General features: G+C 35.7%; 1 protein-coding gene across 7 annotated transcripts in view; it reads right to left on the bottom strand.

The window, feature by feature from the left end:
- Positions 1 to 18,815, bottom strand: part of LOC137653925 (phosphatidylinositol 3,4,5-trisphosphate 3-phosphatase and dual-specificity protein phosphatase PTEN-like) — a 487,265-nt gene that overhangs the window by 74,650 nt on the left and 393,800 nt on the right. The gene's annotated exons all lie outside the window — the stretch shown is intronic.

Below are 18,815 nucleotides of genomic sequence, written 5' to 3'. Positions count from 1 at the left end.
AAATGTAAAAAAAATCTAGTAAAACCCCACAAAATCAGTTTGTTTTATTTCACTGCTGGCTTGCAACTCCAACAAGTTAAATTTTGTTATTAGGTGTTCTCTATTAGTTAAAAAAATGGCAACACAAAAACTGTGACATTAATACAAACCTTTTACTTAAAGCCTTAAATGTCTGTTATAAAAGAATGACAAAGATATGAATCCTTATTACAAGCAACAAATGAAGTAACATTAATTGACAGGCAAGATCTCCTCTGGTAAGAAAACCACACCTTTCATCTTACAATATGTATTACTATGTCAATCACACTGTTTAATATTACTATTGAGTAGACATCCATAACTCAAGGATAGCCCCAGAGAATTGTTTTCATAATCTTTTTCAAACTTTAATAAGCCATAAACCATATAGGTATGTATGTACTCGTGTATGATGAAAGGGCACTTACCATTCCTGGTTGTAAAAATGTCTAAGAATGAAGAAAACATAGACCCTTTATACATAATTATGTACCTTATACCATAGGAAGACATTCAATAGTCATGATTAAGAAAAAATTAGCAAGTGTGGATTAACGCTCACTACTCTAGACTGTACTGTATCCTTTGGTCATAATGCCAGTGATGAAAAACTGCACAGCCCCTTAAAGAGATGCTGGAGTCAAACTAACATGAAGTATCGACTAAAGTAAAATGGACCAAAGACATATATAGCCCCTAACAACTATGATATTTACATTACAACTGCAGAGTGTAACCAAGGCACTATTTTTCAATATCATGTGGCCACCTACAACTGTAAGCCCAAATTCTTGATACTGATCCTCAAAGAGAACAATACTTCTAACATCTGCAAATCGTAGAGGCTATAGGGATCATTCAGCATTACTCAAGTACTTAAGATTCAATTTAACTTGGACTTTATTCATCCCTCAAGCAGACTATTATAGAATTAATATCCTAATAACATAACTGAACTTGCTGCAAGATAGAAATACCATGCCTCTGACTGTGTGCCTATGGTATACTCACTACAGTAAGTTAAATACAAGTAACAAATTAAGCATAGATTCAAAAGTGCCAATATGCACACCTTACCCAACAGATCACACCCAAATCAAGGAGGACACAACAATAAGTGGAAATTACACATTAGAAACTTTTTTATGCTTGTATGTCTGCAATTTGTACAATGTATATTTCAAATCATGCATGGTCAGTCCTGATGAAATCGCTAAACAAAGAACTGGTGGAAGCAATTGAAATGTAATGGAAAGAAACATAAACTGTACAAATTTTCATTGTTCCTAAAAGGTATGCTTGAATACATCCTTATATATATATATATATATATATATATATATATATATATATATATATATATATATATATATATACATATATATATATATATATATATATATATATATATATATATATATATATATATATATTTAATCACACCCACATGCAATAGAACCTCCTTGACCACTGATTCCCCAGACAATGCTTTAGTCTTAATAGCATCATAAAAATTAACTTAAAATTCACTTGACTGCAGCTGTTAAACTGGAAGCACCAGGTGAATTTTTAATACCGGCAGCCATTACGTCACCACTCAGTAAAGTTGTTTCAAGAAAGGGAGTGCTGGCTCAAAAACCAAGAAGTTTCTCTCCTTCTCATTTCTGTTATCCACACATTTTTACCATTGACATAATTTCAATTTATTCCTTATACCCTTTTTAATTTCTTTACTATGTATTATCCTTATTACTTTCCTTATTCTTTTCTTCCTCTTATTCGGTAATTGCAACTATATATATCTGTATCAATTTATCTAATGCCAAGGGCTAAAAGGTTTCTCACATTCTTTCCTCTTATTTCCATTACATTTAATTTTTAATTTCTGTTACTCCAGCACTTCTACTGATTGTTTCAGTTTATGTTTCTTTGTTATACTGTACTCTTATTCCCTTTTATTCAATATTTTCCACTATATTCTGTCGTCATTAATCTTATTTAATAAAGATTTTACATAGATGGATTTACTGCTTAAAATTTTATGCAAATTTTTAATCATGCTACCAATTTAGGTTTTATTTTTTGAAATCCTTTTTGTACAACTATCTTATAACTTTAAAAGATATCATAACATGAGAACATGAAATATGTTCAGCACTCATTATCAAGTTTTAAAACCATAACAAAACACTGTAGTGAGAACCTAGTGGTCATAAAACAGGGTTGTTGTTGTTGAGTCAGCTAGCTGCTGCAAAGGGAAATTTCATTTTGATTTTTGACTGTTGTGTTTAATTTTCATGAGAGAGAGAGAGAGAGAGAGAGAGAGAGAGAGAGAGAGAGAGAGAGAGAGAGAGAGAGAGAGAGAGAGAGAGAGAGAGAGAGAGAGAGGGAGAGAGAGAGAGAGAGAGAGAGAGAGAGAGAGAGAGAGAGAGAGAGAGAGAGAGAGAGAGAGAGACCCTTTTCATATCCCTGATCATATATTACAGTAATGTTTATCAGTTTTTTACTTTATCAAATATTACAGAATGTATTGTTTTATATTATATTTTAATAATTTTCACCGGATAAACATGAGATGGACAGATTTTGCTAAACAAAATGAGATTATGAGAGTAAAATGTCACTTTCTCTAGAAAGAAAAGTATTCAATCAGATGGACCTACCAGTATTGACTTATGCATCTGATACTTGGAGCCTTACTAAAGCCTTAGAACAAACTAGTTACAACTCGAAGAGCTTGGAGAAAATAATTATGGGATTAACACTAAAAGACAGAAAAAGAGTAACATGGATAGGAAAGCAAACTAAAGTAGAGGATATTCTAACAACATGTAAGAAAAAGAAATGGGCAGTAAATATAATGAGAATAACAGATAATAGATGGACATTAGGAATAAAAGAATGGGTCCCGAGAGAGTGCAAAAGAAACAGGGGAAGGAAGAGAATACAATGGATTGATGAACTTAGAAAGTTTGCGGGCGTGGAATTTCATAAACAGACAAGTATTTCAATGTGCGATACCACACTAAAACTGCCAAGTATCAAAATCATAAGAACTGTATATTACTGCAGAAATAACATGATAATGTACTGTATGATACTCCTAGTGATATCAATAGTAATGGGAGAAGAGTAATAAAAAAAGAAACATAAACAATAACTTCATTAACAAACAACCATTCGGTGCTCATGTCATATAATAGCCATAGTATAAACATTTAACAATGAAAATGATTAGAGAGGCACAAAATTATAACACAGGTCTGTATAAGATTATGCAGTAAATGATAAAATAAAATGCATGACAACATTATTGTAATATGTGATCAGACCCATGAAAATATTAGGAAACTCTCTTGCTCTCTCTCCTTCTCTGGAATAAAAGTAAAGAGTGTAGGAATCTGATTGTTCCTATTTCATCACTATCTTAAGTAATTTTCATCTACATAAACTGTTATTCCAGGTTGAAAAAAAATTGAATTTTATTAGTAAAATTATATTTCTATATGTACCTGATGTTCATATTGCTTCTTCTCTAGCTCAGTTTAATCAACATTTACCTGGAAAAATTACAGTAATGCCTCACGATACAAAATTAGTTGGTTCTGGAGTGGCTTTCGTAACATGATTTTTTTGAATGAGTAGACGATTTACATGTAAATCGTGTAATTGATTCAAAGTCCTATTAAAACAGCACATTAAATTTCCCAATAAGACTAACCTGTACTAGACACAATGAAATACAACCATTTGGATCATTCAAAACCTACGTAACCATTAATACCAGTAAATGAAGTGAATTATTACTGTAGAAGATACGGTAGAGTAATGCAATAATAAATGGAAAAGAGTAACAAAAATGTGGAACCTGACCTTTGGAGTGAGGTGATGTCTGAAAACGATAGTGGCAAGAGAGGAGGAGGAAAAATGGCAGAAAAAATGAACAGTTAACTTTATGAAACACTAAGAAATGGCATAAAACATCAACACTTAACTTTACCAAACACATTAACAAATAACAGAAAATATTAACTCTTAACTTTAAGAAAAACTTGATTTTTTTATCTTTTACTTTTTCTTATTTCTTAATCTTTTATACTTTACATTTTGTACTGCCTAAATTTAAACAATTTCTTTATAACTTCATGTTTCCTATTTTTTCAGATCACTTTGAGCTTCCTCCTGGCCAACTAAATGCCTCTTTAAAAAATAACTATCCAAGGAAGCATGTTTCTGTCTACTTCTTACAATGTTCCAGAAACGACCAAAACGTCATTAAACTGCGGAACCCTATGACTTATGTAAGTCTTTTCAGGGTGTCACTTATATACAAAAGTTTACACCGTATGAAAAGCAGCTTGAGCCTCTTTAATTTCTGCCGTTGTCATAGGGTTGTACTCAGCCTCCTCGCCCCTAGAGAACTGTTCTTGAACGACGTTCACTTACATGGCCTTCAATTCCTTAAGGTAATACATTGTAAGCTCCTCTTGGTGCTTCTCGAAAAGCTCGTCGATGTTGTCCTCATCGACGACCAGCCCCATGGACCTCCCGAGTGTAACGATCTCCTCAACCTCAGGTTGCGCAACAGGTTCAGGATAGTCAAATTTTTCTGCTTTGGCTTCAGCTAGGCCTACGTGGAAGCCCTTGAATTCTAGCGTGAAGATTGCACCCGGCCACAGCTTCTTCCACGAAGAGTTCAAGGTGCTCCTTGAAACTTCCTGCTAAGCTTGATCAAGGAGTCGGACGCGCATCACAACATGGAAATGATCCTTGCAAAATTAATGCTGGGTGAGGCTTGTGTTATCAGTGACTTCGAAATATCTGAAATGATGTTTCGTTTACAGCTTCTTGAAGTTGGATAACACTTGCTGGTCCATGGGCTGGAGGAGAGGGGTGGTGTTAGTGGAAAATAGAGAACCTTGATGAAGGAATAATCCGCTAGGGTATCTTCCTCGAGGCCTGGAGGTTGAGCAGTGGCATTGTCTAACACCAGCAGTCATTTCAGAGGGAGACAATTCTCTTCAAAATATTTTTTTGCAGTCGGACCGAAACAAAGACTTACCCACTTGGTGAACAAGTCTCTCATTACCCAGGATTTTGCATTAGCCCTCTACATCACCGGAAGTTTCTCCTTTATCTCTTTGTGGGCCTTGCAGGCTCGAAGAGTCTCTGAGTAATACACCTGTGGAGGTTTCACCTTACAATCTGCACTTGCATTTGCACAGAGTGTAAGAGTAAATCTGTCCTTCATAGGTTTATGCCCGGGCAACTTCTTCTCTTTCGGTGGGATATAGGTCTCATGAGGCATTTTTTTCCAGAAAAGCCCTATTTCGTCGCAGTTGAAGACTTGTTGCAGACTGTTAGCTGTCTTGAAGGGTCAACTCTTCAAAATTTCTTAATAAAAGCTTAGGCTGCTTTCGTGTCCGAGCTTGCAGCCTTCCCACGCCCCACCACCAAATGAATGCCACACCGTCTCATGAATTTTTTGAACCACCCGCATGAAGCCTTGAACTCTGTGGGTGCCTGCTTAGATGTCCCTTCTGCATCGCCTTCCACCTGAGCACTCACAAAATTACCGAAAATGGCACTGTCCTTGTGGCAGATTGTCGTCTTGGTAATCGTGTCCCCAGCAATTTCCTTGTCCTTAATTTAAAGGATAAGCAATTTCTCTATCTCATCATGGATGTGGCTCCTCTTACTGAAGAAAACAGTCACAATCTTAGGTGTTGCTGCTGTGATGGCTTCCTTCTGTTTAAGGATGGTGATTATCATAGATGGATTTCGGCCATAAATGTATACCTTAGTGATAACACTCAACCGCATGCCAGCCTCATACTTCTTGATCATTTCCAGCTTTGTCTCCATAGAATGCAACCTCTTCTTCTTTCCCTGAACATAAGCAACATTCTTGGGACCCATGGCTAACAATGTAAGAGTTGAATAACGCAACAAGACACAGTTCAGTAAACATAAGCACGAAAGAGAAATCACTAACACAAATTCAAAGTGAATGATAGCACTGCTGAAACGAAATGGTCGAGGAACGCGGATACATAGATGCATGATGGGATAGACACTGACCAATAGGAGAGCAGGATCTTATGGTGGTAACTAGCATCAGAGTGGGAAGATAACAAAAGGGAGCGTGGGAGGAGGGTGGCGAGTTTACAGGTTGGCGGCACACAAGTTTTAAAATCATTCTCGGCGGCCAGGCAAATCTCGTACTGTATCTCATTTCGTATCATGAAATTTTTTTTGCAATGTGAGGCGAAAAATTCTTTGCATCTCATTTCGTAACATGAATTTTTCGTATGCAGAAACTTTCGTATCGAGGTACCACTGTAAATATTTTCCCCATGTTCTTTCCTTTCAAAAAATACATGCACCTAGTAAAGAAATGGAACATTCTAGCAATAAGTTGTAAAAAGCCCTGAACTGATGGCATGTATGTATGTATAATCAAATTTCTCATTTCCTACCTACGTGATGTAGGTAAGAAATGAGAAATTTGATTATCAAAATTTTACTCATTTCTATGGATATCCCCTGATGGTTATATTTCTGACTCTCACACACTGTTGGAGGTGGGATGCCAGTGAAGGAAAGAGATAAGATAATTTCAAGTAAAAGCAATATACCATGGTGAAGATTTACTAAACTGGTCTCTAAATATTTCTTGATCAAAATTATACTTTTGTTTGATTTCAAATAGATTACCAAATAAAAATCCAATATGCTGCAATCTTCATAAGTAAAACAGGATTCCTCAAGATGTTTATCAAAAACCCAATTGTTATGCCAATGACTGCTGCTAAAACTTTTACTAAAGAAAGATTTCTACAAAATTCAATGGAAGTAGATGCACTCCTAATATTTGGATACAGTTCTTTGTCAGCTTCTGTGACCAAAATATTAACTAGGAATAATATTAAATTTTTGGCCAAAAGATTATTAGTGACCCTAATTCCAGAAAATAAATTTAAGAAACTACCTCTAATACCTGTAGTTTTGTCCAAATAACACTGAAAAGCTCTTACTGGACAAAGAAGCCTGTTTTCAGCTGAAATTCCTTCATCTATTTTCAGAGTAGCGGTGTGGAAAAACTTGAAGCAAAATCTTAGCGTTAAGATCTAAATACATCAGCTTTAATATCTGAAACAGACATCTAATCCTAGATGCTTTTGCACAGAATTAAGCATGGATCTATATCGCTCAATGGCTGAAAATTTAATGTGTCTTATCATAAAAAAGGACCGGTAAAATTTAATATTACCTAAAATAATCCTGGTTACTGACCTACTCCTAGCTGTGCACATCTAAATAAAATTTTCATGATCATTGTTAAAGATTATTGGTAGACTTGTATTTTAGAACATATAATAGACAGTGCAGAGAGCTTTGAAAACTCTCTATTCCTGAGGATATGGTGAATAGTCTCCATGTGATCAGATGTAATAGGGATGAGTTCAGACGAATCACCTTAGATACTGGTTGTTTGAGCAGATTGACTTTGTACGGCGGCCTTTTTGGACATTGCAACAATTGGGGCCTCAGATCTGCGAACCATTCTCTCTGTGGCCAGAGAGGAGCTATGAGCATCATCATGCTGTTTGCAGCAACACTGAACTTGTTCAACACTTACAGATCCTGGTAAATAATGGGAATGTGTGAAGATCCAAATTCGACATCCTGCAACAGGGTATCTACCTTCCAAGCTAAGGGATCTGGCAAAAGTGAACAAAAAACATATCTTTTAGTTGAGTGAAGTTGCAAATATGTCTACGTTCGGGTGACCACCATTTCCAAATCTTAAGACATATCACTGAATACAAAGACCATTTGTTTGGTAATATCGGACTCTTCTTCTGCTTGGTTAGCCGGCTAATACATTAAATTTTCCTGGAATAAACTGAGAAAGCAGAGCAATTCCTCTCAAACTCAAAAACAGTAACAGCACCTCCACTGTCTAGTACAGAGATGAAGATCTTGAACCCACTTGGTTTTTAATGTAGGCTTGTGCCGCAGTCTTCTCTACCACTAGTGGTTCCTGATCCTGAAGTTTTGAATATAGCTAGTAGCTCTAGGGAACTGATATGCAGCTTTGACTCCTATGTGGTCCATTTCCTTGAGAGATGCAAATATTCTAGAGTTGATTTCCATCCTTCCTACGAACTACGAAGCATTTAAAAACAGAGATTAGTCTGGGATTTTTAAATAAAAAAAGAGATTCCTGGAGATAATTGTCAGCCACCGTTTCAACAACTCAGTAGCAGAAGTTGGTTTTTCATATCTGTGATCAATATGGTGTCTAGATTAGTTAGCTTGTTCCAATGTGAATTGAAATGGAATAGAAAAACCTTCGTCTTCAGGCAGCCCAATGGGATGATTTTCTCTAAAGAGGCCATAGCTTCTAGAAGCCTGCTTCACATCTGAACCAACATCAGCTTTGATGTTTTAAACTTTTGTAGCAAAAAAAAAAAAAAAAAAAAAAAAAAAAAAAAAAAAAAAACAGGATCCTCTTCTTCAACGGAAAACCCTAAAAAGGAAATATTGCTATTATCATTCCCAAATATAGAATCTTCTGAGTTGAAGCCTGGAGGTTCTTGAAATTTATCAGGACCCACAACTAATCCAACAACCTGAATAACCCCACATTTTAAAATTAAATCTTTCTCAATGAATTTCTTAAAATTAGCCAATCATGAAGGTACAAAAAACTTTAAAACCTTTTCCATTTCGAGATGGGGACCATCTTGAGCCTGGAACACAGGCACTTGAATTGGTAAATCTTTGACCTGTTGATGAAACAAGGGGCATTTCCTTGACTAAACTTTTTGCTTGGTCGCACTCAGAACTGTTAAGAGCGTTTCCATTGAGAGATTTGTGAGCACTGTGAACTTGTTGAGGGTATTTTCTAATTTCTATGGGTCATTGTCAATAAACCAAGCTTCTAGAGAAGAAACAATATGAGCATTAGGGGAGGTTCATACAAATAATATACTGTATAACCAAATATATGTATTATTGTTTACTTTTCTTTCTTGAAAAAATCAACTTAAGGTAATACTCCTGAAGCTTAGAATTTCTCACCATGGCCATATATGACATCTTCATTATATTAAAACTACAACTGTGCAAAATTAACAGGAATTCAATTCTATATGGGTAAGTTTTTATAATCTATAAGAAAAGTATTCATCGATCTGCCAAGAGTGTTAAAGATAACAGCATTCAAGTTCTTCATTCAATATAGTTAGCACATCTACAATATCTATAACATTTTGACTGAATAATATATTGAAAAGAATTATTAGTGAATCTACAATACACAAAATTTATAAATTGCTATAAACAATAAAATCCATAAATAATTACTATTATGTATCAATCCCACATTTTCCCTTTGCTCTCATCAAAAGCAACTGATAAAGTATGCCACCACCTACCTCAGATAGATGAGAACCATATGTTTGAAATACCTCATCCCCAAAGCACTGGCAGAAAACATTTTAGCTTAGAAGTTAACTAGTATTCTTTGTTCATTTTTAGAACATTTACATTTACAATTGAATAAAAATAATCATGCAACATTTACATCCAAATCTCAATTGATATGCAAAATTATTACCAGCATTAGCATATTTAACAAATGGAAAATTTACAGTGTACCTAAGATAAAAATAATTAATATGAAGACTTTGGCAGAAAAATAGCATGCAAAAATAAAATCATTTTGAAAATAAAGGCAATTATGATGAAAATTCAACAACCCCAACAGATTTATAAGTGTAAATTCAAATACAAAGATTTATTTCAAAAGTAAATTTGTACTGCGTAACAGCCAAAATAGCGATTCACAGAAAGAAATATGTTTTAAAATAAACAACAATTAAAACAAAGCATATGCAATGGTGTTAACAACGAATTTAGATACGATTATATAGCTTAAGATAATTGTTTCTATAAGAGCCACAAACATTCTATCAAGGTCATTATCACCAAAATAAATATGATTCATGAGGGAAAAAAAGGAATTAAATCATATACAGTAATACCTCGGTTTGCGAGCTAATCAGAATATGAGCAAATCGGTATACAGTAAAAGCATGAAATCGCAAATCGATATATGAGCATTGTATCAGTCTGCCAACAAAAATTTTCCTCCCTATTTTAGTGTTTTGTGGAAAAACACTAAAGAGACTAAACCAAATGCATGATTTTTATGCCCTTTTGTTTTGCCATTGCTAACATCCTCATGCTCAGACCTTAACTCTTTCACTCTCTGAAGTACTCGTTCCTACCGGCATCACCTTGTGTTGTCCTACAAGGGTTTTTAGTACAGTCAACCCTCGTTTTTCGTGAGTTAGGTTACAAAGACAGGTGCGATAAGGGAAAAACTGTGAATATGGGTTACCCTAGGGTGGGATAACTCCTAACCAAACCTAACAACTCACTGCAATTGCCTATACTCAGATACTGTAATTAACCCACTAAGTGCTGCCTAATATTGTTTCTACTTGGTTTCTACCACAATACAGTCAGGCCTCATTAATTGCAGTTTTTTGTTTCGAGGTTTTGGTTTTTAGCGGCAAGGAGGAAAAAGAGAAAAAATAATCTTTCTGATGATTGTTTACCCAACATTAAGAATTTAATTTCTAATAGTTGGCAACAGCATTGGGATGGCCAAGAACAATGTAATACCTATTAAAATTCTCATAAAAATTGCGATAAAATCTAAGTTGGGCGAAAACTTCAAATAGCCCACGCTCCTTTACACTGGGAGCGCTGCGTGCCACTACCTATCTCTACACCCTGCTGGTGTATATCCATTTACAGTACTATGGTAAAAAATTACAGCTATATTTGAAATAAACTGGATTTTGATCAACCTGGTGATTCACTTAACTGTATCCAATAATAATGCATATAATATTCACATTTTAGTATTGTATTTATAATTAAAAACATAGCGAATTATAATCTCATGCATTCTTTATATTCAAATCAGCTGATCAAATCTGTGCAGTCCGTCGTCAACCTATATTCACTTTCACGATATTATTCCACTGATATGACCATTCACTTTCACAGAATTACCTCACTGATATCATGCTTATTAGTATGATATATCCTTCACATTATTATTGTCCGTCACTTATTATTATATCTTGATCCTTTATTCAATTCTTTCCCAAATCCTTTTCGTACATTTAATTTGCTATCCCAAACACATCTACAACATATCTTTCCAACTCTTTTGATTCTCTTTATTTTTTGGAATTTCATTCATCTCTTTTCTAGCATTCATTCGTCTTTTTCATCTTATTAATCATTCTCAACCCCTTTCTTATCCCTCATTCCACGTATTCCCATTCCTATTCTTTTATCCCTTCTCGCATTTCCCATATTCATTGATTTACCTAATTTATTTGAATTATTATCATTATTATTATTACTTGTTAAGCTACAACCCTAGTTTTAAAAGCAGAATTCTATAAGCCCAGGGGCTCCAACAGGAAAAATAGCCCAGTGAGGAAAGTTAACAAGGAAAAATAAAATATCTTAAGAACAGTAATATCAAAATGAATATCCATATAAACTGTAAAAAACTTTAACAAAGCAAGAGGAAGAGAAATAGGATACAATAATGTGCCTTTGTGTACCCTCAAGCAAGAGAACTCTAACTCAAGACAGTGGAAGACCATGGTACAGAGGATATGGCACTACCCAAGACTAGAGAACAATGGTTTGATTTTGGAGTGTCCTTCTCCTAGAAGAGTGATTACCATTGCTAATGGTCTCTCTTCTACCCTTACCAGGAGGAAAGTGGCCAATGAACAATTACAGTGCAGTAGTTAACCCCTTGAGAGAAAATGAATTGTTTGGTAACCTCAGTGTTGTCAGGTGTAAGAGGACAGAGGAAAATATATAAAGAATAGGCCAGACTATTCGGTGTGCATGTGTAGGCAAAGGGAAAATGAACCATAACCTGAGAGAAGGATCCAATGTAGTACTGTCTAGCCAGTCAAAAGACCCCATAACTCTCTAGTGGTAGTATCTTAACGGGTGGCTGGTGCTCTGGCCAACCTACTACCTATTAGCATAGATTTGGCGGAGGGGATCTGCAAAGTGAAGGAACTTGGCTACCGCCTTGCCCCACCCCGCTGCCTAGTGTCTATGGCTCTCTTGTCATATTGTTTCGTCCTTCTCTCTCCCTGTTCTCCCTGGTGTTTCACTCAACTGTATCCAATAATAATGCATGTAATATTCACATTTTAGTATCGTAATCAAAATTAAAAATATAGTGAAGTATAATCTTATGCATTGTTTACATTCAAATCAGCTCATCAACCCTTCCTAAACCGTCGTTAAACTAAATTTTCAGATAAAATAATTCCCTTATTATTAAGGCATGCTACAGAAGAGTATTTCATATTTACTAAAAGAAACAATTATTACTTGATCTATCATTTTCCAATTAGCATATTAATTTCGATAGTTTCATTTGAAATGCTTCTCTCATATTTTATTTACTTGTACTGTGAGTTGAATCGCATAATGTTAACCACAGTTTCATTCATGTTGCCGATGCACGACAGTGTACTGTAACCTTACTGTGTCCAGTACATAGAGTACATGTGTGCAAATATATTGTACCCTGTACATATGATTATAAACTATTGTAGAAACCAAATTGAAACAATATTAGGAAGTATTTACTGTGTTGATCATCAGCTCAGGTACCCGCTCGTGGCAAGGAGCAGTGACTTTTTAGGAATTAGCCCACCCTAGTGCAGTATTTATTCACGAAAATGTCCTTTTCGCGCCTGTGTCTGTAACCTAATTATGACAAAAAACAAGGCCTGACTGTATAGGTGTTCCAATCTAGTACACTATATGATACTTAGTTACATTATAATTATTGTATAAATGCATATAGCCACAATAACCGAATAAGAACCAGCTGTTTTGTTTGTATTTCAATCGTCCTACGATTTTTTCTAATTATACAATAGAGTATTGTATTTTGGAAGGGTTGACTTGAGGGGGCCGGCCGGCTAATGCTGTTTTTTAAGTACAGGACTTTGACATTCATACCACTTACTAAGATGACTTAGGACATCTCCAAACTGCATAGGATTTATGCCTCTGACCTTCGGTTTTGCGACGCCAGGGTGATTCATCCTAAAACTGGGTGTATTCAAATTCTATCTCCTCCCTTGAAAATTAATATTAAGACCTGGGATTACTACCCTATATAATGTAGACCTGATGTAAACCTCCAATCAAATGAAAAGTTTTTTCTAGAAGTAATATTTTTGCTAGATATGAATTTTTCATTATGGTAAAAAAATAAGCCTTTAAAATAAGGGGAAAAAATCAAACAAAACCTGGAAAAATGGCAACATTTGATTGTATCACATGTCTTTCTAAGTTATATACCAAATTTCAATGCTATATCTTTAAAAGTAAGGGAAAAGATGGTATTTGAAAGTCAATAAGTATAGTTTTGAGATCCAGGCGGTTCAAAGTTTTTCTTTGTATTTCTACAAAGACAATATTAATAAATCATGATTATTATGAATTTTATGTTCCTTTTAGGATATTAATAAACCAAAACAAAGTTATTTATTGATAATTTAATAAAAAATGAAGATCCCTTTGCTAAATATCTTGCTTCTTTAGGCGAGACGGACATTCCTTCATTAACTCTGATAATTTTGCCGATATTACCCACTTCTGAACTCTGATTAAAGCGAATTTTCTTCTTCCTTATGTTAGCAAGATGTTGAAATTGTCTTTTCCTCTTTGGCATGATGAAATTCTTGCTGAACCCAGAAAAAGACATAAAAACGAGTGAATGTCAGAGGTCAAACTCAAACGCGTATTCTCTATGAGGTTTGTGCTAGGAATGAAGGGCGAAGGGCGCAATTACCGTGTAATACATAACCTTGTGACTCATGGAATCTAAACAGATGCCATTACTCACAATTTGCTTTATATTAAAATAAAAATTATTATCAAAATTTAAAATAAGAAATATAGTACTACTTTTTCTTGTAAAGAACAATGTTTTAAGGTTTATCGAGTTACTTTTACTAATCACCATGTAACTATGAAGGTAAAGGGAATTTTGACAAAATATTTCTTATAAGCATTCTCCATTACCATACAAAGCTCAGTGAATTTTTTCAGGATTTTGTGGTTTTCTTCCTATAACCCCATATATTGGCATACCGGCCAACATATAATATGCTCAGTATAATCATATACTGTAGTTGTGTGTTTAAGTAAAATAATAATTCTATCTTTACAGTACAAAATCCTTCTCTTTTGTTCAACTAAGTGGGTTTCATTTTTATGTGGCATGTTTACAACCTCAATGAGGAATCTTGTAAGTAAACATTGTTAAAAATTACAAATTATTTTATCTTTACATTTTCTTAACAACCCTGGATAGGTGTGGTGGGTCGTATATGACCTGAAGTTAAAAAAAAAGTTTTTTTTTCTTTTTTGCCATAATTTTTCGTCTGTATTGGTCGTCAGTGATATCGACCTGCGAGAACTCAGTTCAGTGTGCGCAGCAGTCGGGTGAGGACACATTTCATCCCAGCTCAAAAATAGCAAAAGGAAAACCTTGTGCTATTTCTGAGATACCCACGGGTCGAGCTCAACCCATCAATACCTAATTAAGGTAAGTTGTGTAATAACAAATGTTTATATAATCATCGAATGGGCAGTAGTGTTTAAGCGTGTATAAAAAAAAAAGATTGTTGTAAAGTTTGTGAATGTCTCCTACCCTGTATGTTTTTATAAAATAGCTTACAATTTCTCCCGTTTAATACGTTTGTACCTTTATGATAACTTGATTATCATCATTATTCTATTTCTTTTAATTGCAAAATAATCTATGAACTTCATTCTAGCTACCATAATATTTTTCTGCAAATTCTCGAACAATTATATAAGTAAATGACTCGCTGATATTGACATGTCTTTCTCCATTTCAGGTAGCAGATTTGACCTTCCAAGGTGGTGTGGTTGGCGGCCATTTTGTGAGCGTATCCGACACAAGCTGGCATTGCTCTATGTATTCCTTTTTTTATAAAATATCTGATATTTTCATGCATACATACCATGCTCAGCAATGGATATAAGGATTTGTCTTGAAAAATTTCATGATATAACTCAGAAAAAAAATTCCCCTTAATAAAATATTAAATAATATCCAAGTGCAGATTGTTTTAGACATTTTTGTTGTACGATAATAATACAATATTCTGTAAAAATTTCAGCCACTAACTATGTCATTTACCTACCTAACAAAATGTTGAAAAGGGGATAGATTTTTTAGCCAAAAGAAAAAAAAGTACCCTTTTTTTCTCATTTCAGGAAACGTTCCCTTTTGGTCCCCCCCCCCCACCCTGGATCTCTGCGAATGGTGCTCATTTATCATAGAATAAGTGCTTTGAATAGTTTTAGTTTATTTCCATATTTAGATTTTAGGTGAATATTTTTTTAGTAATTTTTTTTGTGTATACTTATTTTTCAATTTATTTGTAATAAATATTTAATTTGGACTTAGCTTTTATTTACTTTTTTAGATGATTAAAATATTCTTTTAGGGTTTTTTTTTTTTTTTTGCTATTAAAAGGTTGAGAATTGATTTGTAAATTAATTTTTTATGAATTTTTTTGGACCTCAGGTCGAGGTCGACCCACGATACCTATTTAATGTGGTCAAATAACGATACCTTTCCAGGGATACACAGAATTATAGCTTATTTTATAAACTAAAAACAAATATCTCAGTAATAATTCTTTCTTTTAAAAGAAACAAACAAAAAACAGCATTTGAATCTCTCTATCAATACTTACATATACCAGAAGAAACTATTTCTTAACTTATTCAAAACATCTACTAAATACTGTAGTTAATACAGTAGAATATAGTATTAGCTAAGTAAAAGAGACCTTATAATAATTTATTGGGTCTCTTTCACTTAGCTAAGAGAATAAAAGAATAAATAGTATGATTGCAACTTGAAGGAAAGTGTGTTCGGTGTGGGGAAGGGTGGGTATTCCAGGGTCACCGTTGAGGGGGGGGGGGGTGTTTTAACAGGTGTTTGGAGGGTGAAATATTTATGAGACAGGATAACAATAGTGTGAGAGAAAGAAGGGCAGCTAGAAGAGGCAGATCTGTTCGGAAAAATGATTTGATAAGGAAAATGATGAAGAAAACAAGGAAAACAATGAATAGAATTAAGAAAACTTGAAAGGGAAAAAGATAAACGATGGCATATGTTGAGCCCTAAGAGAAGGGGAGCAAAGCGTGAAGCAAAAAGAAAAGGAGGACAAAGCATTATGAAACAGGGCAGTAGATCCTTTTAGAGTCAGTGAGAGCGTTCGGGAAGGAGGGTAAGGGTGAGGGAGGTGCGCTAGGGCGAGGGGAAGGCAAGAGGCAAACAGGACAGCCAGAGTGCGAGAAGAAATATTAGAAGAAATATTAGCTAAGATAAATTATGTTGGAAAATATGAATAAAAGGGATGGGAAAGGGAATAAGGATATAAAAGGGGATGAGAGGATTTAACAAAATGAAAAATGATATTTTAATTATAAAATAAATTTTTTAATATACTTACCCGGTGAATATATAATAGCTGACGTTTCCGGCGGCTCGACAGAAAAACACAAAAACTCGCGAGCGATCGCTATGAAGGTTGCGGGTGTGCCTACCAGCGCCAACTATCGGCCAGATACCGCATATACATGTAAACAGCTCCAATTCTTCTCATCCCGCTGGGTCTCTATCGGGGAGGAAGGGGGGGGCCTTTAATTTATATATTCACCGGGTAAGTATATTCAAAAATTTATTTTATAATTAAAATATCATTTTTAAATATTTAACTTAGCCGGTGAATATATAATAGCTGATTCACACCCATGGTGGTGGGTAGAGAGCAGAATTAATAAAGTTTACAGCGTACATGCTTAGAGTTTTTGACAGTTATATCATAACAAAACCCAAATATATATAGGTACCTGGTAAGGAAGTTGACTTAGACGATTACTCTGCCTTGTTAGTCTGTCTTCCTCACGAAGCCCAGCGATCCTCTTAGGATGCTGAAAGACTCCCAGGAGCTGAAGTATCAAGGGCTGCAACCCATACAACAGGACCTCATCAAACCCCTAATCTGGGCGCTCTCAAGAAATGACATTTGACCACCCGCCAAATCAACCAGGATGCGAAAGGCTTCTTAGCCTTCCGTACAACCCAAAAACAAGATTAAAAACATTTCAAGAGACAGATTAAAAGGATATTGGAATTAAGGGAATGTAGTGGTAGAACCCTCACCCACTACTGCACTCGCTGCAACGAATGGACCCAGTGTGTAGCAGTCCTCGTAAAGAGTCTGGACATCTTTTAAGTAAAATGACGCGAATACCGACTTGCTTCTCCAAAAGGTCGCATCCATAATACTTTGCAGAGATCTATTTTGCTTAAAGGCCACGGAAGTTGCTATAGCTCTTACTTCGTGCGTCTTAACCTTAAGCAAGCATCGGTCTTTTTCATTCAAGTGAGAATGAGCCTCTCGTATTAAAAATCTGATAAAATATGACAAAGCATTCTTTGACATAGGCAATGATGGTTTCTTAACTGAGCACCATAATGCCTCAGATCCACCTCGTAAGGACTTAGTACGAGCTAAGTAGAACTTAAGAGCTCTAACTGGACACAGCACTCTTTCAAGTTCGTTGCCTACGATCTCTGATAAGCAAGGAATATCAAAGGACTTAGGCCAAGGACGAGAAGGCAGTTCATTTTTGGCCAGGAAACCAAGTTGAAGTGAACATGTGGCTTTTTCTGTAGAAAAGCCGATGTTCTTACTGAAGGCATGAATTTCACTGACCCTTTTAGCCGAAGCCAAGCACACTAGGAAAAGCGTCTTGAGGGTGAGATCCTTCAGGGAGGCTGAATGTAATGGCTCAAACCTGTCTGACATGAGGAACCTTAGGACCACGTCTAAGTTCCATCAAGGAGTTGCCAAACGACGTTTCTTAGAGGTCTCGAAAGACTTAAGGAGATCTTGGAGATCTTTATTGTTGGAAAGATCTAAGCCTCTATGACGAAAGACCGAAGCCAACATGCTCCTGTAGCCCTTAATCGTGGGAGCTGAGAGGGAGCGAACATTTCTCAGATGTAAAAGAAAATCTGCGATTTGGGCTACAGAGGTACTGGAAGAGGACACAGATGCTGACTTGCACCAGTCTCGAAAGACTTCCCACTTCGACTGGTATACTCTGATGGTAGAAGCTCTCCTAGCTCTCGCAATCGCACTGGCTGCCTCCTTCGAAAAGCCTCGAGCTCTTGAGAGTCTCTCGATAGTCTGAAGGCAGTCAGACGAAGCGCGGGGAGGCTTTGATGAACATTCTTTACGTGGGGCTGACGTAAGAGATCTACCCTTAGAGGAAGACTTCTTGGAATGTCTACCAGCCATTGAAGTACCTCGGTGAACCACTCTCTCGCGGGCCAGAGGGGAGCAACCAACGTCAACCTTGTCCCTTCGTGAGAGGCGAACTTCTGCAGTACCTTGTTGACTATCTTGAATGGTGGGAATGCATATAAGTCCAGATGAGACCAATCCAGTAGAAACGCGTCTATGTGGATCGCCTCTGGATCTGGGACTGGTGAGCAATAGATTGGTAACCTTTTGGTCAACGAGGTGGCAAAGAGGTCTATGGTGGGTTGACCCCAAGTCGCCCAAAGACTCTTGCACACGTCCTTGTGGAGG

This window comes from Palaemon carinicauda, chromosome 1, assembly GCF_036898095.1.
Source record: "Palaemon carinicauda isolate YSFRI2023 chromosome 1, ASM3689809v2, whole genome shotgun sequence".
Classification (NCBI taxonomy): domain Eukaryota; kingdom Metazoa; phylum Arthropoda; class Malacostraca; order Decapoda; family Palaemonidae; genus Palaemon; species Palaemon carinicauda.
The sequence above is the reverse complement of the archived record's forward strand: the minus strand, read 5'-3'. Positions and strand labels throughout refer to the sequence as shown.